Below are 27,162 nucleotides of genomic sequence, written 5' to 3'. Positions count from 1 at the left end.
GCAAAACACGTGTCAGGGGTTGCTTTTATTCATTTCAGGTTGGCTTGGATGGTATTTTACCAATCCAAAGCTATAATACTGTGCCTGGAGTGATAAATGGCTTTTGTCATTTTACAACTCGGCGTGGATAGCACTGTGCTAATCCTATGCTTAAAGACTTTGCTGTACAAATGGCAAAAGACTTTGTCCATTTCTATCTCGGTGTGGATAGCATTGTGCTAATCCTATGCTCAAAAACTTTGATAGAAAAGCTGACATTTGAGGTGAGCAACTTTAGAGTGTCGCTGGTGTTGAGGGTGCTCTCTACACGAGCTGCCATCCACCTAAACTTGGGAACTACCCAGAGTTCTCTCCTTCTTTTTTTGCATAATTTATGCGTCACTCTATGCCTGCAAGGGTTTTGTTTTGACTTATACTGGGTGCTCCCTTGTGTCTGGACAAAGCTAAACCTCTCTGAAGAGCTGTAATGACAGCGAAACACGTGTCAGGGGTTGCTTTTATTCATTTCAGGTTGGCTTGGATGGTATTTTACCAATCCAAAGCTATAATACTGTGCCTGGAGTGATAAATGGCTTTTGTCATTTTACACCTCGGCGTGGATAGCACTGTGCTAATCCTATGCTTAAAGACTTTGCTGTACAAATGGCAAAAGACTTTGTCCATTTCTATCTCGGTGTGGATAGCATTGTGCTAATCCTATGCTCAAAAACTTTGATAGAAAAGCTGACATTTGAGGTGAGCAACTTTAGAGTGTCGCTGGTGTTGAGGGTGCTCTCTACACGAGCTGCCATCCACCTAAACTTGGGAACTACCCAGAGTTCTCTCCTTCTTTTTTGCATAATTTATGCGTCACTCTATGCCTGCAAGGGTTTTGTTTTGACTTATACTGGGTGCTCCCTTGTGTCTGGACAAAGCTAAACCTCTCTGAAGAGCTGTAATGACAGCGAAACACGTGTCAGGGGTTGCTTTTATTCATTTCAGGTTGGCTTGGATGGTATTTTACCAATCCAAAGCTATAATACTGTGCCTGGAGTGATAAATGGCTTTTGTCATTTTACAACTCGGCGTGGATAGCACTGTGCTAATCCTATGCTTAAAGACTTTGCTGTACAAATGGCAAAAGACTTTGTCCATTTCTATCTCGGTGTGGATAGCATTGTGCTAATCCTATGCTCGAAAACTTTGATAGAAAAGCTGACATTTGAGGTGAGCAACTTTAGAGTGTCGCTGGTGTTGAGGGTGCTCTCTACACGAGCTGCCATCCACCTAAACTTGGGAACTACCCAGAGTTCTCTCCTTCTTTTTTGCATAATTTATGCGTCACTCTATGCCTGCAAGGGTTTTGTTTTGACTTATACTGGGTGCTCCCTTGTGTCTGGACAAAACTAAACCTCTCTGAAGAGCTGTAATGACAGCGAAACACTTGTCAGGGGTTGCTTTTATTCATTTCAGGTTGGCTTGGATGGTATTTTACCAATCCAAAGCTATAATACTGTGCCTGGAGTGATAAATGGCTTTTGTCATTTTACAACTCGGCATGGATAGCACTGTGCTAATCCTATGCTTAAAGACTTTGCTGTATAAATGGCAAAAGACTTTGTCCATTTCTATCTCGGTGTGGATAGCATTGTGTTAATCCTATGCTCAAAAACTTTGATAGAAAAGCTGACATTTGAGGTGAGCAACTTTAGAGTGTCGCTGGTGTTGAGGGTGCTCTCTACACGAGCTGCCATCCACCTAAACTTGGGAACTACCCAGAGTTCTCTCCTTCTTTTTTGCATAATTTATGCGTCACTCTATGCCTGCAAGGGTTTTGTTTTGACTTATACTGGGTGCTCCCTTGTGTCTGGACAAAGCTAAACCTCTCTGAAGAGCTGTAATGACAGCGAAACACGTGTCAGGGGTTGCTTTTATTCATTTCATTTCAGGTTGGCTTGGATGGTATTTTACCAATCCAAAGCTATAATACTGTGCCTGGAGTGATAAATGGCTTTTGTCATTTTACAACTCGGCGTGGATAGCACTGTGCTAATCCTATGCTTAAAGACTTTGCTGTACAAATGGCAAAAGACTTTGTCCATTTCTATCTCGGTGTGGATAGCATTGTGCTAATCCTATGCTCAAAAACTTTGATAGAAAAGCTGACATTTGAGGTGAGCAACTTTAGAGTGTCGCTGGTGTTGAGGGTGCTCTCTACACGAGCTGCCATCCACCTAAACTTGGGAACTACCCAGAGTTCTCTCCTTCTTTTTTGCATAATTTATGCGTCACTCTATGCCTGCAAGGGTTTTGTTTTGACTTATACTGGGTGCTCCCTTGTGTCTGGACAAAGCTAAACCTCTCTGAAGAGCTGTAATGACAGTGAAACACGTGTCAGGGGTTGCTTTTATTCATTTCAGGTTGGCTTGGATGGTATTTTACCAATCGAAAGCTATAATACTGTGCCTGGAGTGATAAATGGCTTTTGTCATTTTACAACTCGGCGTGGATAGCACTGTGCTAATCCTATGCTTAAAGACTTTGCTGTACAAATGGCAAAAGACTTTGTCCATTTCTATCTCGGTGTGGATAGCATTGTGCTAATCCTATGCTCAAAAACTTTGATAGAAAAGCTGACATTTGAGGTGAGCAACTTTAGAGTGTCGCTGGTGTTGAGGGTGCTCTCTACACGAGCTGCCATCCACCTAAACTTGGGAACTACCCAGAGTTCTCTCCTTCTTTTTTGCATAATTTATGCGTCACTCTATGCCTGCAAGGGTTTTGTTTTGACTTATACTGGGTGCTCCCTTGTGTCTGGACAAAGCTAAACCTCTCTGAAGAGCTGTAATGACAGCGAAACACTTGTCAGGGGTTGCTTTTATTCATTTCAGGTTGGCTTGGATGGTATTTTACCAATCCAAAGCTATAATACTGTGCCTGGAGTGATAAATGGCTTTTGTCATTTTACAACTCGGCATGGATAGCACTGTGCTAATCCTATGCTTAAAGACTTTGCTGTACAAATGGCAAAAGACTTTGTCCATTTCTATCTCGGTGTGGATAGCATTGTGCTAATCCTATGCTCAAAAACTTTGATAGAAAAGCTGACATTTGAGGTGAGCAACTTTAGAGTGTCGCTGGTGTTGAGGGTGCTCTCTACACGAGCTGCCATCCACCTAAACTTGGGAGCTACCCAGAGTTCTCTCCTTCTTTTTTGCATAATTTATGCGTCACTCTATGCCTGCAAGGGTTTTGTTTTGACTTATACTGGGTGCTCCCTTGTGTCTGGACAAAGCTAAACCTCTCTGAAGAGCTGTAATGACAGCGAAACACGTGTCAGGGGTTGCTTTTATTCATTTCAGGTTGGCTTGGATGGTATTTTACCAATCCAAAGCTATAATACTGTGCCTGGAGTGATAAATGTCTTTTGTCATTTTACAACTCGGCGTGGATAGCACTGTGCTAATCCTATGCTTAAAGACTTTGCTGTACAAATGGCAAAAGACTTTGTCCATTTCTATCTCGGTGTGGATAGCATTGTGCTAATCCTATGCTCAAAAACTTTGATAGAAAAGCTGACATTTGAGGTGAGCAACTTTAGAGTGTCGCTGGTGTTGAGGGTGCTCTCTACACGAGCTGCCATCCACCTAAACTTGGGAACTACCCAGAGTTCTCTCCTTCTTTTTTGCATAATTTATGCGTCACTCTATGCCTGCAAGGGTTTTGTTTTGACTTATACTGGGTGCTCCCTTGTGTCTGGACAAAGCTAAACCTCTCTGAAGAGCTGTAATGACAGCGAAACACGTGTCAGGGGTTGCTTTTATTCATTTCAGGTTGGCTTGGATGGTATTTTACCAATCCAAAGCTATAATACTGTGCCTGGAGTGATAAATGGCTTTTGTCATTTTACAACTCGGCGTGGATAGCACTGTGCTAATCCTATGCTTAAAGACTTTGCTGTACAAATGGCAAAAGACTTTGTCCATTTCTATCTCGGTGTGGATAGCATTGTGCTAATCCTATGCTCAAAAACTTTGATAGAAAAGCTGACATTTGAGATGAGCAACTTTAGAGTGTCGCTGGTGTTGAGGGTGCTCTCTACACGAGCTGCCATCCACCTAAACTTGGGAACTACCCAGAGTTCTCTCCTTCTTTTTTGCATAATTTATGCGTCACTCTATGCCTGCAAGGGTTTTGTTTTGACTTATACTGGGTGCTCCCTTGTGTCTGGACAAAGCTAAACCTCTCTGAAGAGCTGTAATGACAGCGAAACATGTGTCAGGGGTTGCTTTTATTCATTTCAGGTTGGCTTGGATGGTATTTTACCAATCCAAAGCTATAATACTGTGCCTGGAGTGATAAATGGCTTTTGTCATTTTACAACTCGGCGTGGATAGCACTGTGCTAATCCTATGCTTAAAGACTTTGCTGTACAAATGGCAAAAGACTTTGTCCATTTCTATCTCGGTGTGGATAGCATTGTGCTAATCCTATGCTCAAAAACTTTGATAGAAAAGCTGACATTTGAGGTGAGCAACTTTAGAGTGTCGCTGGTGTTGAGGGTGCTCTCTACACGAGCTGCCATCCACCTAAACTTGGGAACTACCCAGAGTTCTCTCCTTCTTTTTTGCATAATTTATGCGTCACTCTATGCCTGCAAGGGTTTTGTTTTGACTTATACTGGGTGCTCCCTTGTGTCTGGACAAAGCTAAACCTCTCTGAAGAGCTGTAATGACAGCGAAACACGTGTCAGGGATTGCTTTTATTCATTTCAGGTTGGCTTGGATGGTATTTTACCAATCCAAAGCTATAATACTGTGCCTGGAGTGATAAATGGCTTTTGTCATTTTACAACTCGGCGTGGATAGCACTGTGCTAATCCTATGCTTAAAGACTTTGCTGTACAAATGGCAAAAGACTTTGTCCATTTCTATCTCGGTGTGGATAGCATTGTGCTAATCCTATGCTCAAAAACTTTGATAGAAAAGCTGACATTTGAGGTGAGCAACTTTAGAGTGTCGCTGGTGTTGAGGGTGCTCTCTACACGAGCTGCCATCCACCTAAACTTGGGAACTACCCAGAGTTCTCTCCTTCTTTTTTGCATAATTTATGCGTCACTCCATGCCTGCAAGGGTTTTGTTTTGACTTATACTGGGTGCTCCCTTGTGTCTGGACAAAGCTAAACCTCTCTGAAGAGCTGTAATGACAGCGAAACACGTGTCAGGGGTTGCTTTTATTCATTTCATTTCAGGTTGGCTTGGATGGTATTTTACCAATCCAAAGCTATAATACTGTGCCTGGAGTGATAAATGGCTTTTGTCATTTTACAACTCGGCGTGGATAGCACTGTGCTAATCCTATGCTTAAAGACTTTGCTGTACAAATGGCAAAAGACTTTGTCCATTTCTATCTCGGTGTGGATAGCATTGTGCTAATCCTATGCTCAAAAACTTTGATAGAAAAGCTGACATTTGAGGTGAGCAACTTTAGAGTGTCGCTGGTGTTGAGGGTGCTCTCTACACGAGCTGCCATCCACCTAAACTTTGGAACTACCCAGAGTTCTCTCCTTCTTTTTTGCATAATTTATGCGTCACTCTATGCCTGCAAGGGTTTTGTTTTGACTTATACTGGGTGCTCCCTTGTGTCTGGACAAAGCTAAACTTCTGAAGAGCTGTAATGACAGCGAAACACGTGTCAGGGGTTGCTTTTATTCATTTCAGGTTGGCTTGGATGGTATTTTACCAATCCAAAGCTATAATACTGTGCCTGGAGTGATAAATGGCTTTTGTCATTTTACAACTCGGCGTGGATAGCACTGTGCTAATCCTATGCTTAAAGACTTTGCTGTACAAATGGCAAAAGACTTTGTCCATTTCTATCTCGGTGTGGATAGCATTGTGCTAATCCTATGCTCAAAAACTTTGATAGAAAAGCTGACATTTGAGGTGAGCAACTTTAGAGTGTCGCTGGTGTTGAGGGTGCTCTCTACACGAGCTGCCATCCACCTAAACTTGGGAACTACCCAGAGTTCTCTCCTTCTTTTTTGCATAATTTATGCGTCACTCTATGCCTGCAAGGGTTTTGTTTTGACTTATACTGGGTGCTCCCTTGTGTCTGGACAAAGCTAAACCTCTCTGAAGAGCTGTAATGACAGCGAAACACGTGTCAGGGGTTGCTTTTATTCATTTCAGGTTGGCTTGGATGGTATTTTACCAATCCAAAGCTATAATACTGTGCCTGGAGTGATAAATGGCTTTTGTCATTTTACAACTCGGCGTGGATAGCACTGTGCTAATCCTATGCTTAAAGACTTTGCTGTACAAATGGCAAAAGACTTTGTCCATTTCTATCTCGGTGTGGATAGCATTGTGCTAATCCTATGCTCAAAAACTTTGATAGAAAAGCTGACATTTGAGGTGAGCAACTTTAGAGTGTCGCTGGTGTTGAGGTTGCTCTCTACACGAGCTGCCATCCACCTAAACTTGGGAACTACCCAGAGTTCTCTCCTTCTTTTTTGCATAATTTATGCGTCACTCTATGCCTGCAAGGGTTTTGTTTTGACTTATACTGGGTGCTCCCTTGTGTCTGGACAAAGCTAAACCTCTCTGAAGAGCTGTAATGACAGCGAAACACGTGTCAGGGGTTGCTTTTATTCATTTCAGGTTGGCTTGGATGGTATTTTACCAATCCAAAGCTATAATACTGTGCCTGGAGTGATAAATAGCTTTTGTCATTTTACAACTCGGCGTGGATAGCACTGTGCTAATCCTATGCTTAAAGACTTTGCTGTACAAATGGCAAAAGACTTTGTCCATTTCTATCTCGGTGTGGATAGCATTGTGCTAATCCTATGCTCAAAAACTTTGATAGAAAAGCTGACATTTGAGGTGAGCAACTTTAGAGTGTCGCTGGTGTTGAGGGTGCTCTCTACACGAGCTGCCATCCACCTAAACTTTGGAACTACCCAGAGTTCTCTCCTTCTTTTTTGCATAATTTATGCGTCACTCTATGCCTGCAAGGGTTTTGTTTTGACTTATACTGGGTGCTCCCTTGTGTCTGGACAAAGCTAAACCTCTCTGAAGAGCTGTAATGACAGCGAAACACGTGTCAGGGGTTGCTTTTATTCATTTCAGGTTGGCTTGGATGGTATTTTACCAATCCAAAGCTATAATACTGTGCCTGGAGTGATAAATGGCTTTTGTCATTTTACAACTCGGCGTGGATAGCACTGTGCTAATCCTATGCTTAAAGACTTTGCTGTACAAATGGCAAAAGACTTTGTCCATTTCTATCTCGGTGTGGATAGCATTGTGCTAATCCTATGCTCAAAAACTTTGATAGAAAAGCTGACATTTGAGGTGAGCAACTTTAGAGTGTCGCTGGTGTTGAGGGTGCTCTCTACACGAGCTGCCATCCACCTAAACTTGGGAACTACCCAGAGTTCTCTCCTTCTTTTTTGCATAATTTATGCGTCACTCTATGCCTGCAAGGGTTTTGTTTTGACTTATACTGGGTGCTCCCTTGTGTCTGGACAAAGCTAAACCTCTCTGAAGAGCTGTAATGACAGCGAAACACGTGTCAGGGATTGCTTTTATTCATTTCAGGTTGGCTTGGATGGTATTTTACCAATCCAAAGCTATAATACTGTGCCTGGAGTGATAAATGGCTTTTGTCATTTTACAACTCGGCGTGGATAGCACTGTGCTAATCCTATGCTTAAAGACTTTGCTGTACAAATGGCAAAAGACTTTGTCCATTTCTATCTCGGTGTGGATAGCATTGTGCTAATCCTATGCTCAAAAACTTTGATAGAAAAGCTGACATTTGAGGTGAGCAACTTTAGAGTGTCGCTGGTGTTGAGGGTGCTCTCTACACGAGCTGCCATCCACCTAAACTTGGGAACTACCCAGAGTTCTCTCCTTCTTTTTTGCATAATTTATGCGTCACTCCATGCCTGCAAGGGTTTTGTTTTGACTTATACTGGGTGCTCCCTTGTGTCTGGACAAAGCTAAACCTCTCTGAAGAGCTGTAATGACAGCGAAACACGTGTCAGGGGTTGCTTTTATTCATTTCATTTCAGGTTGGCTTGGATGGTATTTTACCAATCCAAAGCTATAATACTGTGCCTGGAGTGATAAATGGCTTTTGTCATTTTACAACTCGGCGTGGATAGCACTGTGCTAATCCTATGCTTAAAGACTTTGCTGTACAAATGGCAAAAGACTTTGTCCATTTCTATCTCGGTGTGGATAGCATTGTGCTAATCCTATGCTCAAAAACTTTGATAGAAAAGCTGACATTTGAGGTGAGCAACTTTAGAGTGTCGCTGGTGTTGAGGGTGCTCTCTACACGAGCTGCCATCCACCTAAACTTTGGAACTACCCAGAGTTCTCTCCTTCTTTTTTGCATAATTTATGCGTCACTCTATGCCTGCAAGGGTTTTGTTTTGACTTATACTGGGTGCTCCCTTGTGTCTGGACAAAGCTAAACTTCTGAAGAGCTGTAATGACAGCGAAACACGTGTCAGGGGTTGCTTTTATTCATTTCAGGTTGGCTTGGATGGTATTTTACCAATCCAAAGCTATAATACTGTGCCTGGAGTGATAAATGGCTTTTGTCATTTTACAACTCGGCGTGGATAGCACTGTGCTAATCCTATGCTTAAAGACTTTGCTGTACAAATGGCAAAAGACTTTGTCCATTTCTATCTCGGTGTGGATAGCATTGTGCTAATCCTATGCTCAAAAACTTTGATAGAAAAGCTGACATTTGAGGTGAGCAACTTTAGAGTGTCGCTGGTGTTGAGGGTGCTCTCTACACGAGCTGCCATCCACCTAAACTTGGGAACTACCCAGAGTTCTCTCCTTCTTTTTTGCATAATTTATGCGTCACTCTATGCCTGCAAGGGTTTTGTTTTGACTTATACTGGGTGCTCCCTTGTGTCTGGACAAAGCTAAACCTCTCTGAAGAGCTGTAATGACAGCGAAACACGTGTCAGGGGTTGCTTTTATTCATTTCAGGTTGGCTTGGATGGTATTTTACCAATCCAAAGCTATAATACTGTGCCTGGAGTGATAAATGGCTTTTGTCATTTTACAACTCGGCGTGGATAGCACTGTGCTAATCCTATGCTTAAAGACTTTGCTGTACAAATGGCAAAAGACTTTGTCCATTTCTATCTCGGTGTGGATAGCATTGTGCTAATCCTATGCTCAAAAACTTTGATAGAAAAGCTGACATTTGAGGTGAGCAACTTTAGAGTGTCGCTGGTGTTGAGGTTGCTCTCTACACGAGCTGCCATCCACCTAAACTTGGGAACTACCCAGAGTTCTCTCCTTCTTTTTTGCATAATTTATGCGTCACTCTATGCCTGCAAGGGTTTTGTTTTGACTTATACTGGGTGCTCCCTTGTGTCTGGACAAAGCTAAACCTCTCTGAAGAGCTGTAATGACAGCGAAACACGTGTCAGGGGTTGCTTTTATTCATTTCAGGTTGGCTTGGATGGTATTTTACCAATCCAAAGCTATAATACTGTGCCTGGAGTGATAAATAGCTTTTGTCATTTTACAACTCGGCGTGGATAGCACTGTGCTAATCCTATGCTTAAAGACTTTGCTGTACAAATGGCAAAAGACTTTGTCCATTTCTATCTCGGTGTGGATAGCATTGTGCTAATCCTATGCTCAAAAACTTTGATAGAAAAGCTGACATTTGAGGTGAGCAACTTTAGAGTGTCGCTGGTGTTGAGGGTGCTCTCTACACGAGCTGCCATCCACCTAAACTTTGGAACTACCCAGAGTTCTCTCCTTCTTTTTTGCATAATTTATGCGTCACTCTATGCCTGCAAGGGTTTTGTTTTGACTTATACTGGGTGCTCCCTTGTGTCTGGACAAAGCTAAACCTCTCTGAAGAGCTGTAATGACAGCGAAACACGTGTCAGGGGTTGCTTTTATTCATTTCAGGTTGGCTTGGATGGTATTTTACCAATCCAAAGCTATAATACTGTGCCTGGAGTGATAAATGGCTTTTGTCATTTTACAACTCGGCGTGGATAGCACTGTGCTAATCCTATGCTTAAAGACTTTGCTGTACAAATGGCAAAAGACTTTGTCCATTTCTATCTCGGTGTGGATAGCATTGTGCTAATCCTATGCTCAAAAACTTTGATAGAAAAGCTGACATTTGAGGTGAGCAACTTTAGAGTGTCGCTGGTGTTGAGGGTGCTCTCTACACGAGCTGCCATCCACCTAAACTTGGGAACTACCCAGAGTTCTCTCCTTCTTTTTTGCATAATTTATGCGTCACTCTATGCCTGCAAGGGTTTTGTTTTGACTTATACTGGGTGCTCCCTTGTGTCTGGACAAAGCTAAACCTCTCTGAAGAGCTGTAATGACAGCGAAACACGTGTCAGGGGTTGCTTTTATTCATTTCAGGTTGGCTTGGATGGTATTTTACCAATCCAAAGCTATAATACTGTGTCTGAAGTGATAAATGGCTTTTGTCATTTTACAACTCGGCGTGGATAGCACTGTGCTAATCCTATGCTTAAAGACTTTGCTGTACAAATGGCAAAAGACTTTGTCCATTTCTATCTCGGTGTGGATAGCATTGTGCTAATCCTATGCTCAAAAACTTTGATAGAAAAGCTGACATTTGAGGTGAGCAACTTTAGAGTGTCGCTGGTGTTGAGGGTGCTCTCTACACGAGCTGCCATCCACCTAAACTTGGGAACTACCCAGAGTTCTCTCCTTCTTTTTTGCATAATTTATGCGTCACTCTATGCCTGCAAGGGTTTTGTTTTGACTTATACTGGGTGCTCCCTTGTGTCTGGACAAAGCTAAACCTCTCTGAAGAGCTGTAATGACAGCGAAACACGTGTCAGGGGTTGCTTTTATTCATTTCAGGTTGGCTTGGATGGTATTTTACCAATCCTAAGCTATAATACTGTGCCTGGAGTGATAAATGGCTTTTGTCATTTTACAACTCGGCGTGGATAGCACTGTGCTAATCCTATGCTTAAAGACTTTGCTGTACAAATGGCAAAAGACTTTGTCCATTTCTATAACGGTGTGGATAGCATTGTGCTAATCCTATGCTCAAAAACTTTGATAGAAAAGCTGACATTTGAGGTGAGCAACTTTAGAGTGTCGCTGGTGTTGAGGGTGCTCTCTACACGAGCTGCCATCCACCTAAACTTGGGAACTACCCAGAGTTCTCTCCTTCTTTTTTGCATAATTTATGCGTCACTCTATGCCTGCAAGGGTTTTGTTTTGACTTATACTGGGTGCTCCCTTGTGTCTGGACAAAGCTAAACCTCTCTGAAGAGCTGTAATGACAGCGAAACACGTGTCAGGGGTTGCTTTTATTCATTTCAGGTTGGCTTGGATGGTATTTTACCAATCCTAAGCTATAATACTGTGCCTGGAGTGATAAATGGCTTTTGTCATTTTACAACTCGGCGTGGATAGCACTGTGCTAATCCTATGCTTAAAGACTTTGCTGTACAAATGGCAAAAGACTTTGTCCATTTCTATCTCGGTGTGGATAGCATTGTGCTAATCCTATGCTCAAAAACTTTGATAGAAAAGCTGACATTTGAGGTGAGCAACTTTAGAGTGTCGCTGGTGTTGAGGGTGCTCTCTACACGAGCTGCCATCCACCTAAACTTGGGAACTACCCAGAGTTCTCTCCTTCTTTTTTGCATAATTTATGCGTCACTCTATGCCTGCAAGGGTTTTGTTTTGACTTATACTGGGTGCTCCCTTGTGTCTGGACAAAGCTAAACCTCTCTGAAGAGCTGTAATGACAGCGAAACACGTGTCAGGGGTTGCTTTTATTCATTTCAGGTTGGCTTGGATGGTATTTTACCAATCCTAAGCTATAATACTGTGCCTGGAGTGATAAATGGCTTTTGTCATTTTACAACTCGGCGTGGATAGCACTGTGCTAATCCTATGCTTAAAGACTTTGCTGTACAAATGGCAAAAGACTTTGTCCATTTCTATAACGGTGTGGATAGCATTGTGCTAATCCTATGCTCAAAAACTTTGATAGAAAAGCTGACATTTGAGGTGAGCAACTTTAGAGTGTCGCTGGTGTTGAGGGTGCTCTCTACACGAGCTGCCATCCACCTAAACTTGGGAACTACCCAGAGTTCTCTCCTTCTTTTTTGCATAATTTATGCGTCACTCTATGCCTGCAAGGGTTTTGTTTTGACTTATACTGGGTGCTCCCTTGTGTCTGGACAAAGCTAAACCTCTCTGAAGAGCTGTAATGACAGCGAAACACGTGTCAGGGGTTGCTTTTATTCATTTCAGGTTGGCTTGGATGGTATTTTACCAATCCTAAGCTATAATACTGTGCCTGGAGTGATAAATGGCTTTTGTCATTTTACAACTCGGCGTGGATAGCACTGTGCTAATCCTATGCTTAAAGACTTTGCTGTACAAATGGCAAAAGACTTTGTCCATTTCTATAACGGTGTGGATAGCATTGTGCTAATCCTATGCTCAAAAACTTTGATAGAAAAGCTGACATTTGAGGTGAGCAACTTTAGAGTGTCGCTGGTGTTGAGGGTGCTCTCTACACGAGCTGCCATCCACCTAAACTTGGGAACTACCCAGAGTTCTCTCCTTCTTTTTTGCATAATTTATGCGTCACTCTATGCCTGCAAGGGTTTTGTTTTGACTTATACTGGGTGCTCCCTTGTGTCTGGACAAAGCTAAACCTCTCTGAAGAGCTGTAATGACAGCGAAACACGTGTCAGGGGTTGCTTTTATTCATTTCAGGTTGGCTTGGATGGTATTTTACCAATCCAAAGCTATAATACTGTGCCTGGAGTGATAAATGGCTTTTGTCATTTTACAACTCGGCGTGGATAGCACTGTGCTAATCCTATGCTTAAAGACTTTGCTGTACAAATGGCAAAAGACTTTGTCCATTTCTATCTCGGTGTGGATAGCATTGTGCTAATCCTATGCTCAAAAACTTTGATAGAAAAGCTGACATTTGAGGTGAGCAACTTTAGAGTGTCGCTGGTGTTGAGGGTGCTCTCTACACGAGCTGCCATCCACCTAAACTTGGGAACTACCCAGAGTTCTCTCCTTCTTTTTTGCATAATTTATGCGTCACTCTATGCCTGCAAGGGTTTTGTTTTGACTTATACTGGGTGCTCCCTTGTGTCTGGACAAAGCTAAACCTCTCTGAAGAGCTGTAATGACAGCGAAACACGTGTCAGGGGTTGCTTTTATTCATTTCAGGTTGGCTTGGATGGTATTTTACCAATCCAAAGCTATAATACTGTGCCTGGAGTGATAAATGGCTTTTGTCATTTTACAACTCGGCGTGGATAGCACTGTGCTAATCCTATGCTTAAAGACTTTGCTGTACAAATGGCAAAAGACTTTGTCCATTTCTATCTCGGTGTGGAGAGCATTGTGCTAATCCTATGCTCAAAAACTTTGATAGAAAAGCTGACATTTGAGGTGAGCAACTTTAGAGTGTCTCTGGTGTTGAGGGTGCTCTCTACACGAGCTGCCATCCACCTAAACTTGGGAACTACCCAGAGTTCTCTCCTTCTTTTTTGCTTAATTTATGCGTCACTCTATGCCTGCAAGGGTTTTGTTTTGATTTATACTGGGTGCTCCCTTGTGTCTGGACAAAGCTAAACCTCTCTGAAGAGCTGTAATGACAGCGAAACACGTGTCAGGGGTTGCTTTTATTCATTTCAGGTTGGCTTGGATGGTATTTTACCAATCCAAAGCTATAATACTGTGCCTGGAGTGATAAATGGCTTTTGTCATTTTACAACTCGGCGTGGATAGCACTGTGCTAATCCTATGCTTAAAGACTTTGCTGTACAAATGGCAAAAGACTTTGTCCATTTCTATCTCGGTGTGGATAGCATTGTGCTAATCCTATGCTCAAAAACTTTGATAGAAAAGCTGACATTTGAGGTGAGCAACTTTAGAGTGTCGCTGGTGTTGAGGGTGCTCTCTACACGAGCTGCCATCCACCTAAACTTGGGAACTACCCAGAGTTCTCTCCTTCTTTTTTGCATAATTTATGCGTCACTCTATGCCTGCAAGGGTTTTGTTTTGACTTATACTGGGTGCTCCCTTGTGTCTGGACAAAGCTAAACCTCTCTGAAGAGCTGTAATGACAGCGAAACACGTGTCAGGTGTTGCTTTTATTCATTTCAGGTTGGCTTGGATGGTATTTTACCAATCCAAAGATATAATACTGTGCCTGGAGTGATAAATGGCTTTTGTCATTTTACAACTCGGCGTGGATAGCACTGTGCTAATCCTATGCTTAAAGACTTTGCTGTACAAATGGCAAAAGACTTTGTCCATTTCTATCTCGGTGTGGATAGCATTGTGCTAATCCTATGCTCAAAAACTTTGATAGAAAAGCTGACATTTGAGGTGAGCAACTTTAGAGTGTCGTTGGTGTTGAGGGTGCTCTCTACACGAGCTGCCATCCACCTAAACTTGGGAACTACCCAGAGTTCTCTCCTTCTTTTTTGCATAATTTATGCGTCACTCTATGCCTGCAAGGGTTTTGTTTTGACTTATACTGGGTGCTCCCTTGTGTCTGGACAAAGCTAAACCTCTCTGAAGAGCTGTAATGACAGCGAAACACGTGTCAGGGGTTGCTTTTATTCATTTCAGGTTGGCTTGGATGGTATTTTACCAATCCAAAGCTATAATACTGTGCCTGGAGTGATAAATGGCTTTTGTCATTTTACAACTCGGCATGGATAGCACTGTGCTAATCCTATGCTTAAAGACTTTGCTGTACAAATGGCAAAAGACTTTGTCCATTTCTATCTCGGTGTGGATAGCATTGTGCTAATCCTATGCTCAAAAACTTTGATAGAAAAGCTGACATTTGAGGTGAGCAACTTTAGAGTGTCGCTGGTGTTGAGGGTGCTCTCTACACGAGCTGCCATCCACCTAAACTTGGGAACTACCCAGAGTTCTCTCCTTCTTTTTTGCATAATTTATGCGTCACTCTATGCCTGCAAGGGTTTTGTTTTGACTTATACTGGGTGCTCCCTTGTGTCTGGACAAAGCTAAACCTCTCTGAAGAGCTGTAATGACAGCAAAACACGTGTCAGGGGTTGCTTTTATTCATTTCAGGTTGGCTTGGATGGTATTTTACCAATCCAAAGCTATAATACTGTGCCTGGAGTGATAAATGGCTTTTGTCATTTTACAACTCGGCGTGGATAGCACTGTGCTAATCCTATGCTTAAAGACTTTGCTGTACAAATGGCAAAAGACTTTGTCCATTTCTATCTCGGTGTGGATAGCATTGTGCTAATCCTATGCTCAAAAACTTTGATAGAAAAGCTGACATTTGAGGTGAGCAACTTTAGAGTGTCGCTGGTGTTGAGGGTGCTCTCTACACGAGCTGCCATCCACCTAAATTTGGGAACTACCCAGAGTTCTCTCCTTCTTTTTTGCATAATTTATGCGTCACTCTATGCCTGCAAGGGTTTTGTTTTGACTTATACTGGGTGCTCCCTTGTGTCTGGACAAAGCTAAACCTCTCTGAAGAGCTGTAATGACAGCGAAACACGTGTCAGGGGTTGCTTTTATTCATTTCAGGTTGGCTTGGATGGTATTTTACCAATCCAAAGCTATAATACTGTGCCTGGAGTGATAAATGGCTTTTGTCATTTTACAACTCGGCGTGGATAGCACTGTGCTAATCCTATGCTTAAAGACTTTGCTGTACAAATGGCAAAAGACTTTGTCCATTTCTATCTCGGTGTGGATAGCATTGTGCTAATCCTATGCTCAAAAACTTTGATAGAAAAGCTGACATTTGAGGTGAGCAACTTTAGAGTGTCGCTGGTGTTGAGGGTGCTCTCTACACGAGCTGCCATCCACCTAAACTTGGGAACTACCCAGAGTTCTCTCCTTCTTTTTTGCATAATTTATGCGTCACTCTATGCCTGCAAGGGTTTTGTTTTGACTTATACTGGGTGCTCCCTTGTGTCTGGACAAAGCTAAACCTCTCTGAAGAGCTGTAATGACAGCGAAACATGTGTCAGGGGTTGCTTTTATTCATTTCAGGTTGGCTTGGATGGTATTTTACCAATCCAAAGCTATAATACTGTGCCTGGAGTGATAAATGGCTTTTGTCATTTTACAACTCTGCGTGGATAGCACTGTGCTAATCCTATGCTTAAAGACTTTGCTGTACAAATGGCAAAAGACTTTGTCCATTTCTATCTCGGTGTGGATAGCATTGTGCTAATCCTATGCTCAAAAACTTTGATAGAAAAGCTGACATTTGAGGTGAGCAACTTTAGAGTGTCGCTGGTGTTGAGGGTGCTCTCTACACGAGCTGCCATCCACCTAAACTTGGGAACTACCCAGAGTTCTCTCCTTCTTTTTTGCATAATTTATGCGTCACTCTATGCCTGCAAGGGTTTTGTTTTGACTTATACTGGGTGCTCCCTTGTGTCTGGACAAAACTAAACCTCTCTGAAGAGCTGTAATGACAGCGAAACACGTGTCAGGGGTTGCTTTTATTCATTTCAGGTTGGCTTGGATGGTATTTTACCAATCCAAAGCTATAATACTGTGCCTGGAGTGATAAATGGCTTTTGTCATTTTACAACTCGGCGTGGATAGCACTGTGCTAATCCTATGCTTAAAGACTTTGCTGTACAAATGGCAAAAGACTTTGTCCATTTCTATCTCGGTGTGGATAGCATTGTTCTAATCCTATGCTCAAAAACTTTGATAGAAAAGCTGACATTTGAGGTGAGCAACTTTAGAGTGTCGCTGGTGTTGAGGGTGCTCTCTACACGAGCTGCCATCCACCTAAACTTGGGAACTACCCAGAGTTCTCTCCTTCTTTTTTCCATAATTTATGCGTCACTCTATGCCTGCAAGGGTTTTGTTTTGACTTATACTGGGTGCTCCCTTGTGTCTGGACAAAGCTAAACCTCTCTGAAGAGCTGTAATGACAGCGAAACACGTGTCAGGGGTTGCTTTTATTCATTTCAGGTTGGCTTGGATGGTATTTTACCAATCCAAGCTATAATACTGTGCCTGGAGTGATAAATGGCTTTTGTCATTTTACAACTCGGCATGGATAGCACTGTGCTAATCCTATGCTTAAAGACTTTGCTGTACAAATGGCAAAAGACTTTGTCCATTTCTATCTCGGTGTGGATAGCATTGTGCTAATCCTATGCTCAAAAACTTTGATAGAAAAGCTGACATTTGAGGTGAGCAACTTTAGAGTGTCGCTGGTGTTGAGGGTGCTCTCTACACGAGCTGCCATCCACCTAAACTTGGGAACTACCCAGAGTTCTCTCCTTCTTTTTTGCATAATTTATGCGTCACTCTATGCCTGCAAGGGTTTTGTTTTGACTTATACTGGGTGCTCCCTTATGTCTGGACAAAGCTAAACCTCTCTGAAGAGCTGTAATGACAGCAAAACACGTGTCAGGGGTTGCTTTTATTCATTTCAGGTTGGCTTGGATGGTATTTTACCAATCCAAAGCTATAATACTGTGCCTGGAGTTATAAATGGCTTTTGTCATTTTACAACTCGGCGTGGATAGCACTGTGCTAATCCTATGCTTAAAGACTTTGCTGTACAAATGGCAAAAGACTTTGTCCATTTCTATCTCGGTGTGGATAGCATTGTGCTAATCCTATGCTCAAAAACTTTGATAGAAAAGCTGACATTTGAGGTGAGTAACTTTAGAGTGTCGCTGGTGTTGAGGGTGCTCTCTACACGAGCTGCCATCCACCTAAACTTGGGAACTACCCAGAGTTCTCTCCTTCTTTTTTGCATAATTTATGCGTCACTCTATGCCTGCAAGGGTTTTGTTTTGACTTATACTGGGTGCTCCCTTGTGTCTGGACAAAGCTAAACCTCTCTGAAGAGCTGTAATGACAGCGAAACACGTGTCAGGGGTTGCTTTTATTCATTTCAGGTTGGCTTGGATGGTATTTTACCAATTCAAAGCTATAATACTGTGCCTGGAGTGATAAATGGCTTTTGTCATTTTACAACTCGGCGTGGATAGCACTGTGCTAATCCTATGCTTAAAGACTTTGCTGTACAAATGGCAAAAGACTTTGTCCATTTCTATCTCGGTGTGGATAGCATTGTGCTAATCCTATGCTCAAAAACTTTGATAGAAAAGCTGACATTTGAGGTGAGCAACTTTAGAGTGTCGCTGGTGTTGAGGGTGCTCTCTACACGAGCTGCCATCCACCTAAACTTGGGAACTACCCAGAGTTCTCTCCTTCTTTTTTGCATAATTTATGCGTCACTCTATGCCTGCAAGGGTTTTGTTTTGACTTATACTGGGTGCTCCCTTGTGTCTGGACAAAGCTAAACCTCTCTGAAGAGCTGTAATGACAGCGAAACACGTGTCAGGGGTTGCTTTTATTCATTTCAGGTTGGCTTGGATGGTATTTTACCAATCCAAAGCTATAATACTGTGCCTGGAGTGATAAATGGCTTTTGTCATTTTACAACTCGGCGTGGATAGCACTGTGCTAATCCTATGCTTAAAGACTTTGCTGTACAAATGGCAAAAGACTTTGTCCATTTCTATCTCGGTGTGGATAGCATTGTGCTAATCCTATGCTCAAAAACTTTGATAGAAAAGCTGACATTTGAGGTGAGCAACTTTAGAGTGTCGCTGGTGTTGAGGGTGCTCTCTACACGAGCTGCCATCCACCTAAACTTGGGAACTACCCAGAGTTCTCTCCTTCTTTTTTGCATAATTTATGCGTCACTCTATGCCTGCAAGGGTTTTGTTTTGACTTATACTGGGTGCTCCCTTGTGTCTGGACAAAGCTAAACCTCTCTGAAGAGCTGTAATGACAGCAAAACACGTGTCAGGGGTTGCTTTTATTCATTTCAGGTTGGCTTGGATGGTATTTTACCAATCCAAAGCTATAATACTGTGCCTGGAGTGATAAATAGCTTTTGTCATTTTACAACTCGGCGTGGATAGCACTGTGCTAATCCTATGCTTAAAGACTTTGCTGTACAAATGGCAAAAGACTTTGTCCATTTCTATCTCGGTGTGGATAGCATTGTGCTAATCCTATGCTCAAAAACTTTGATAGAAAAGCTGACATTTGAGGTGAGCAACTTTAGAGTGTCGCTGGTGTTGAGGGTGCTCTCTACACGAGCTGCCATCCACCTAAACTTGGGAACTACCCAGAGTTCTCTCCTTCTTTTTTGCATAATTTATGCGTCACTCTATGCCTGCAAGGGTTTTGTTTTGACTTATACTGGGTGCTCCCTTGTGTCTGGACAAAGCTAAACCTCTCTGAAGAGCTGTAATGACAGCGAAACACGTGTCAGGGGTTGCTTTTATTCATTTCAGGTTGGCTTGGATGGTATTTTACCAATCCAAAGCTATAATACTGTGCCTGGAGTGATAAATGGCTTTTGTCATTTTACAACTCGGCGTGGATAGCACTGTGCTATTCCTATGCTTAAAGACTTTGCTGTACAAATGGCAAAAGACTTTGTCCATTTCTATCTCGGTGTGGATAGCATTGTGCTAATCCTATGCTCAAAAACTTTGATAGAAAAGCTGACATTTGAGGTGAGCAACTTTAGAGTGTCGCTGGTGTTGAGGGTGCTCTCTACACGAGCTGCCATCCACCTAAACTTTGGAACTACCCAGAGTTCTCTCCTTCTTTTTTGCATAATTTATGCGTCACTCTATGCCTGCAAGGGTTTTGTTTTGACTTATACTGGGTGCTCCCCTGTGTCTGGACAAAGCTAAACCTCTCTGAAGAGCTGTAATGACAGCGAAACACGTGTCAGGGGTTGCTTTTATTCATTTCAGGTTGGCTTGGATGGTATTTTACCAATCCAAAGCTATAATACTGTGCCTGGAGTGATAAATGGCTTTTGTCATTTTACAACTCGGCATGGATAGCACTGTGCTAATCCTATGCTTAAAGACTTTGCTGTACAAATGGCAAAAGACTTTGTCCATTTCTATCTCGGTGTGGATAGCATTGTGCTAATCCTATGCTCAAAAACTTTGATAGAAAAGCTGACATTTGAGGTGAGCAACTTTAGAGTGTCGCTGGTGTTGAGGGTGCTCTCTACACGAGCTGCCATCCACCTAAACTTGGGAACTACCCAGAGTTCTCTCCTTCTTTTTTGCATAATTTATGCGTCACTCTATGCCTGCAAGGGTTTTGTTTTGACTTATACTGGGTGCTCCCTTGTGTCTGGACAAAGCTAAACCTCTCTGAAGAGCTGTAATGACAGCAAAACACGTGTCAGGGGTTGCTTTTATTCATTTCAGGTTGGCTTGGATGGTATTTTACCAATCCAAAGCTATAATACTGTGCCTGGAGTGATAAATGGCTTTTGTCATTTTACAACTCGGCGTGGATAGCACTGTGCTAATCCTATGCTTAAAGACTTTGCTGTACAAATGGCAAAAGACTTTGTCCATTTCTATCTCGGTGTGGATAGCATTGTGCTAATTCTATGCTCAAAAACTTTGATAGAAAAGCTGACATTTGAGGTGAGCAACTTTAGAGTGTCGCTGGTGTTGAGGGTGCTCTCTACACGAGCTGCCATCCACCTAAACTTGGGAACTACCCAGAGTTCACTCCTTCTTTTTTGCATAATTTATGCGTCCCTCTATGCCTGCAAGGGTTTTGTTTTGACTTATACTGGGTGCTCCCTTGTGTCTGGACAAAGCTAAACCTCTCTGAAGAGCTGTAATGACAGCGAAATACGTGTCAGGGGTTGCTTTTATTCATTTCAGGTTGGCTTGGATGGTATTTTACCAATCCAAAGCTATAATACTGTGCCTGGAGTGATAAATGGCTTTTGTCATTTTACAACTCGGCGTGGATAGCACTGTGCTAATCCTATGCTTAAAGACTTTGCTGTACAAATGGCAAAAGACTTTGTCCATTTCTATCTCAGTGTGGATAGCATTGTGCTAATCCTATGCTCAAAAACTTTGATAGAAAAGCTGACATTTGAGGTGAGCAACTTTAGAGTGTCGCTGGTGTTGAGGGTGCTCTCTACACGAGCTGCCATCCACCTAAACTTGGGAACTACCCAGAGTTCTCTCCTTCTTTTTTGCATAATTTATGCGTCACTCTATGCCTGCAAGGGTTTTGTTTTGACTTATACTGGGTGCTCCCTTGTGTCTGGACAAAGCTAAACTTCTCTGAAGAGCTGTAAGGACAGCGAAACACGTGTCAGGGGTTGCTTTTATTCATTTCAGGTTGGCTTGGATGGTATTTTACCAATCCAAAGCTATAATACTGTGCCTGGAGTGATAAATGGCTTTTGTCATTTTACAACTCGGCGTGGATAGCACTGTGCTAATCCTATGCTTAAAGACTTTGCTGTACAAATGGCAAAAGACTTTGTCCATTTCTATAACGGTGTGGATAGCATTGTGCTAATCCTATGCTCAAAAACTTTGATAGAAAAGCTGACATTTGAGGTGAGCAACTTTAGAGTGTCGCTGGTGTTGAGGGTGCTCTCTACACGAGCTGCCATCCACCTAAACTTGGGAACTACCCAGAGTTCTCTCCTTCTTTTTTGCATAATTTATGCGTCACTCTATGCCTGCAAGGGTTTTGTTTTGACTTATACTGGGTGCTCCCTTGTGTCTGGACAAAGCTAAACCTCTCTGAAGAGCTGTAATGACAGCGAAACACGTGTCAGGGGTTGCTTTTATTCATTTCAGGTTGGCTTGGATGGTATTTTACCAATCCAAAGCTATAATACTGTGCCTGGAGTGATAAATGGCTTTTGTCATTTTACAACTCGGCGTGGATAGCACTGTGCTAATCCTATGCTTAAAGACTTTGCTGTACAAATGGCAAAAGACTTTGTCCATTTCTATCTCGGTGTGGATAGCATTGTGCTAATCCTATGCTCAAAAACTTTGATAGAAAAGCTGACATTTGAGGTGAGCAACGTTAGAGTGTCGCTGGTGTTGAGGGTGCTCTCTACACGAGCTGCCATCCACCTAAATTTGGGAACTACCCAGAGTTCTCTCCTTCTTTTTTGCATAATTTATGCGTCACTCTATGCCTGCAAGGGTTTTGTTTTGACTTATACTGGGTGCTCCCTTGTGTCTGGACAAAGCTAAACCTCTCTGAAGAGCTGTAATGACAGCGAAACACGTGTCAGGGGTTGCTTTTATTCATTTCAGGTTGGCTTGGATGGTATTTTACCAATCCAAAGCTATAATACTGTGCCTGGAGTGATAAATGGCTTTTGTCATTTTACAACTCGGCGTGGATAGCACTGTGCTAATCCTATGCTTAAAGACTTTGCTGTACAAATGGCAAAAGACTTTGTCCATTTCTATCTCGGTGTGGATAGCATTGTGCTAATCCTATGCTCAAAAACTTTGATAGAAAAGCTGACATTTGAGGTGAGCAACTTTAGAGTGTCGCTGGTGTTGAGGGTGCTCTCTACACGAGCTGCCATCCACCTAAACTTGGGAACTACCCAGAGTTCTCTCCTTCTTTTTTGCATAATTTATGCGTCACTCTATGCCTGCAAGGGTTTTGTTTTGACTTATACTGGGTGCTCCCTTGTGTCTGGACAAAGCTAAACCTCTCTGAAGAGCTGTAATGACAGCGAAACACGTGTCAGGCGTTGCTTTTATTCATTTCAGGTTAGCTTGGATGGTATTTTACCAATCCAAAGCTATAATACTGTGCCTGGAGTGATAAATGGCTTTTGTCATTTTACAATTCAGCGTGGATAGCACTGTGCTAATCCTATGCTTAAAGACTTTGCTGTACAAATGGCAAAAGACTTTGTCCATTTCTATCTCGGTGTGGATAGCATTGTGCTAATCCTATGCTCAAAAACTTTGATAGAAAAGCTGACATTTGAGGTGAGCAACTTTAGAGTGTCGCTGGTGTTGAGGGTGCTCTCTACACGAGCTGCCATCCACCTAAACTTGGGAACTACCCAGAGTTCTCTCCTTCTTTTTTGCATAATTTATGCGTCACTCTATGCCTGCAAGGGTTTTGTTTTGACTTATACTGGGTGCTCCCTTGTGTCTGGACAAAGCTAAACCTCTCTGAAGAGCTGTAATGACAGCGAAACACGTGTCAGGGGTTGCTTTTATTCATTTCAGGTTGGCTTGGATGGTATTTTACCAATCCAAAGCTATAATACTGTGCCTGGAGTGATAAATGGCTTTTGTCATTTTACAACTCGGCGTGGATAGCACTGTGCTAATCCTATGCTTAAAGACTTTGCTGTACAAATGGCAAAAGACTTTGTCCATTTCTATCTCGGTGTGGATAGCATTGTGCTAATCCTAGGGCATATTATCAACGGCCAGCGATAATTATCGCTGGCCGTTCATAGCGACAGAAAAATTATCGCCAGCTATCGCTGAATATTATCGCCATGATAACGCTATATTTACAACGCATAGCGCTATGGCGATAATATTTCAGCGATAGCGGTGTTTTCAATGGAACATCGCTGGTTTTCCAGCGATGTTCCATTGAAAACAGCGATAACATTGCTGATAGGACCCTGTGGTCCTATCAGCATAATCCATATCCTATTACAAGTATGCCTTAGTCAGGAATTTAACAGGTGTTAAATTCCTGAGTTAAGGCTGAGGTAGCGCGATTTTTTTTATCGCTGCACCTCCTTGTTAATATCGCGAAGCTGCCTTCACGATATTAACATGTGTTGTTTTCACAGCCACGCCTCTTTTGCATCTCATTAGCGATGCGAGGCGAGGCTGTGAAAAAACGGGCTCTACATCAAGGAAACACGCGCTAGCGTGTCCTTGATGATATTGCGATAAAATTATCGCCGCTTTTCGGCCGAAAACGGCCGCAAAAGCGGCGATAATTTTTTATCGCCTCGTTGTTAATATGCCCCCCTATGCTCAAAAACTTTGATAGAAAAGCTGACATTTGAGGTGAGCAACTTTAGAGTGTCGCTGGTGTTGAGGGTGCTCTCTACACGAGCTGCCATCCACCTAAACTTGGGAACTACCCAGAGTTCTCTCCTTCTTTTTTGCATAATTTATGCGTCACTCTATGCCTGCAAGGGTTTTGTTTTGACTTATACTGGGTGCTCCCTTGTGTCTGGACAAAGCTAAACCTCTCTGAAGAGCTGTAATGACAGCGAAACACGTGTCAGGGGTTGCTTTTATTCATTTCAGGTTGGCTTGGATGGTATTTTACCAATCCAAAGCTATAATACTGTGCCTGGAGTGATAAATGGCTTTTGTCATTTTACAACTCGGCGTGGATAGCACTGTGCTAATCCTATGCTTAAAGACTTTGTCCATTTCTATCTCGGTGTGGATAGCATTGTGCTAATCCTATGCTCAAAAACTTTGATAGAAAAGCTGACATTTGAGGTGAGCAACTTTAGAGTGTCGCTGGTGTTGAGGGTGCTCTCTACACGAGCTGCCATCCACCTAAACTTGGGAACTACCCAGAGTTCTCTCCTTCTTTTTTGCATAATTTATGCGTCACTCTATGCCTGCAAGGGTTTTGTTTTGACTTATACTGGGTGCTCCCTTGTGTCTGGACAAAGCTAAACCTCTCTGAAGAGCTGTAATGACAGCGAAACACGTGTCAGGGGTTGCTTTTGTTCATTTCAGGTTGGCTTGGATGGTATTTTACCAATCCAAAGCTATAATACTGTGCCTGGAGTGATAAATGGCTTTTGTCATTTTACAACTCGGTGTGGATAGCACTGTGCTAATCCTATGCTTAAAGACTTTGCTGTACAAATGGCAAAAGACTTTGTCCATTTCTATCTCGGTGTGGATAGCATTGTGCTAATCCTATGCTCAAAAACTTTGATAGAAAAGCTGACATTTGCGGTGAGCAACTTTAGAGTGTCGCTGGTGTTGAGGGTGCTCTCTACACGAGCTGCCATCCACCTAAACTTGGGAACTACCCAGAGTTCTCTCCTTCTTTTTTGCATAATTTATGCGTCACTCTGTGCCTGCAAGGGTTTTGTTTTGACTTATACTGGGTGCTCCCTTGTGTCTGGACAAAGCTAAACCTCTCTGAAGAGCTGTAATGACAGCGAAACACGTGTCAGGGGTTGCTTTTATTCATTTCAGGTTGCTTGGATAGTATTTTACCAATCCAAAGCTATAATACTGTGCCTGGAGTGATAAATGGCTTTTGTCATTTTACAATTCGGCGTGGATAGCACTGTGCTAATCCTATGCTTAAAGACTTTGCTGTACCAATGGCAAAAGACTTTGTCCATTTCTATCTCGGTGTGGATAGCATTGTGCTAATCCTATGCTCAAAAACTTTGATAGAAAAGCTGACATTTGAGGTGAGCAACTTTAGAGTGTCGCTGGTGTTGAGGGTGCTCTCTACACGAGCTGCCATCCACCTAAACTTGGGAACTACCCAGAGTTCTCTCCTTCTTTTTTGCATAATTTATGCGTCACTCTATGCCTGCAAGGGTTTTGTTTTGACTTATACTGGGTGCTCCCTTGTGTCTGGACAAAGCTAAACCTCTCTGAAGAGCTGTAATGACAGCGAAACACGTGTCAGGGGTTGCTTTTATTCATTTCAGGTTGGCTTGGATGGTATTTTACCAATCCAAAGCTATAATACTGTGCCTGGAGTGATAAATGGCTTTTGTCATTTTACAACTCGGCGTGGATAGCACTGTGCTAATCCTATGCTTAAAGACTTTGCTGTACAAATGGCAAAAGACTTTGTCCATTTCTATCTCGGTGTGGATAGCATTGTGCTAATCCTGGGGCATATTATCAACGGCCAGCGATAATTATCGCTGGCCGTTCATAGCGACAGAAAAATTATGGCCAGCTATCGCTGAATATTATCGCCATGATAACGCTATATTTACAACGCATAGCGCTATGGCGATAATATTTCAGCGATAGCGGTGTTTTCAATGGAACATCGCTGGTTTTCCAGCGATGTTCCATTGAAAACAGCGATAACATTGCTGATAGGACCCTGTGGTCCTATCAGCATAATCCATATCCTATTACAAGTATGCCTTAGTCAGGAATTTAACAGGTGTTAAATTCCTGAGTTAAGGCTGAGGTAGCGCGATTTTTTTTATCGCTGCACCTCCTTGTTAATATCGCGAAGCTGCCTTCACGATATTAACATGTGTTGTTTTCACAGCCACGCCTCTTTTGCATCTCATTAGCGATGCGAGGCGAGGCTGTGAAAAAACGGGCTCTACATCAAGGAAACACGCGCTAGCGTGTCCTTGATGATATTGCGATAAAATTATCGCCGCTTTTCGGCCGAAAACGGCCGCAAAAGCGGCGATAATTTTTTATCGCCTCGTTGTTAATATGCCCCCCTATGCTCAAAAACTTTGATAGAAAAGCTGACATTTGAGGTGAGCAACTTTAGAGTGTCGCTGGTGTTGAGGGTGCTCTCTACACGAGCTGCCATCCACCTAAACTTGGGAACTACCCAGAGTTCTCTCCTTCTTTTTTGCATAATTTATGCGTCACTCTATGCCTGCAAGGGTTTTGTTTTGACTTATACTGGGTGCTCCCTTGTGTCTGGACAAAGCTAAACCTCTCTGAAGAGCTGTAATGACAGCGAAACACGTGTCAGGGGTTGCTTTTATTCATTTCAGGATGGCTTGGATGGTATTTTACCAATCCAAGGCTATAATACTGTGCCTGGAGTGATAAATGGCTTTTGTCATTTTACAACTCAGCGTGGATAGCACTGTGCTAATCCTATGCTTAAAGACTTTGCTGTACAAATGGCAAAAGACTTTGTCCATTTCTATCTCGGTGTGGATAGCATTGTGCTAATCCTATGCTCAAAAACTTTGATAGAAAAACTGACATTTGAGGTGAGCAACTTTAGAGTGTCGCTGGTGTTGAGGGTGCTCTCTACACGAGCTGCCATCCACCTAAACTTGGGAACTACCCAGAGTTCTCTCCTTCTTTTTTGCATAATTTATGCGTCACTCTATGCCTGCAAGGGTTTTGTTTTGACTTATACTGGGTGCTCCCTTGTGTCTGGACAAAGCTAAACCTCTCTGAAGAGCTGTAATGACAGCAAAACACGTGTCAGGGGTTGCTTTTATTCATTTCAGGTTGGCTTGGATGGTATTTTACCAATCCAAAGCTATAATACTGTGCCTGGAGTGATAAATGGCTTTTGT

Source organism: Triturus cristatus, chromosome 11 (genome assembly GCF_964204655.1).
Source record: "Triturus cristatus chromosome 11, aTriCri1.1, whole genome shotgun sequence".
NCBI lineage: Eukaryota > Metazoa > Chordata > Amphibia > Caudata > Salamandridae > Triturus > Triturus cristatus.
This window is presented reverse-complemented; position numbering follows the sequence as displayed.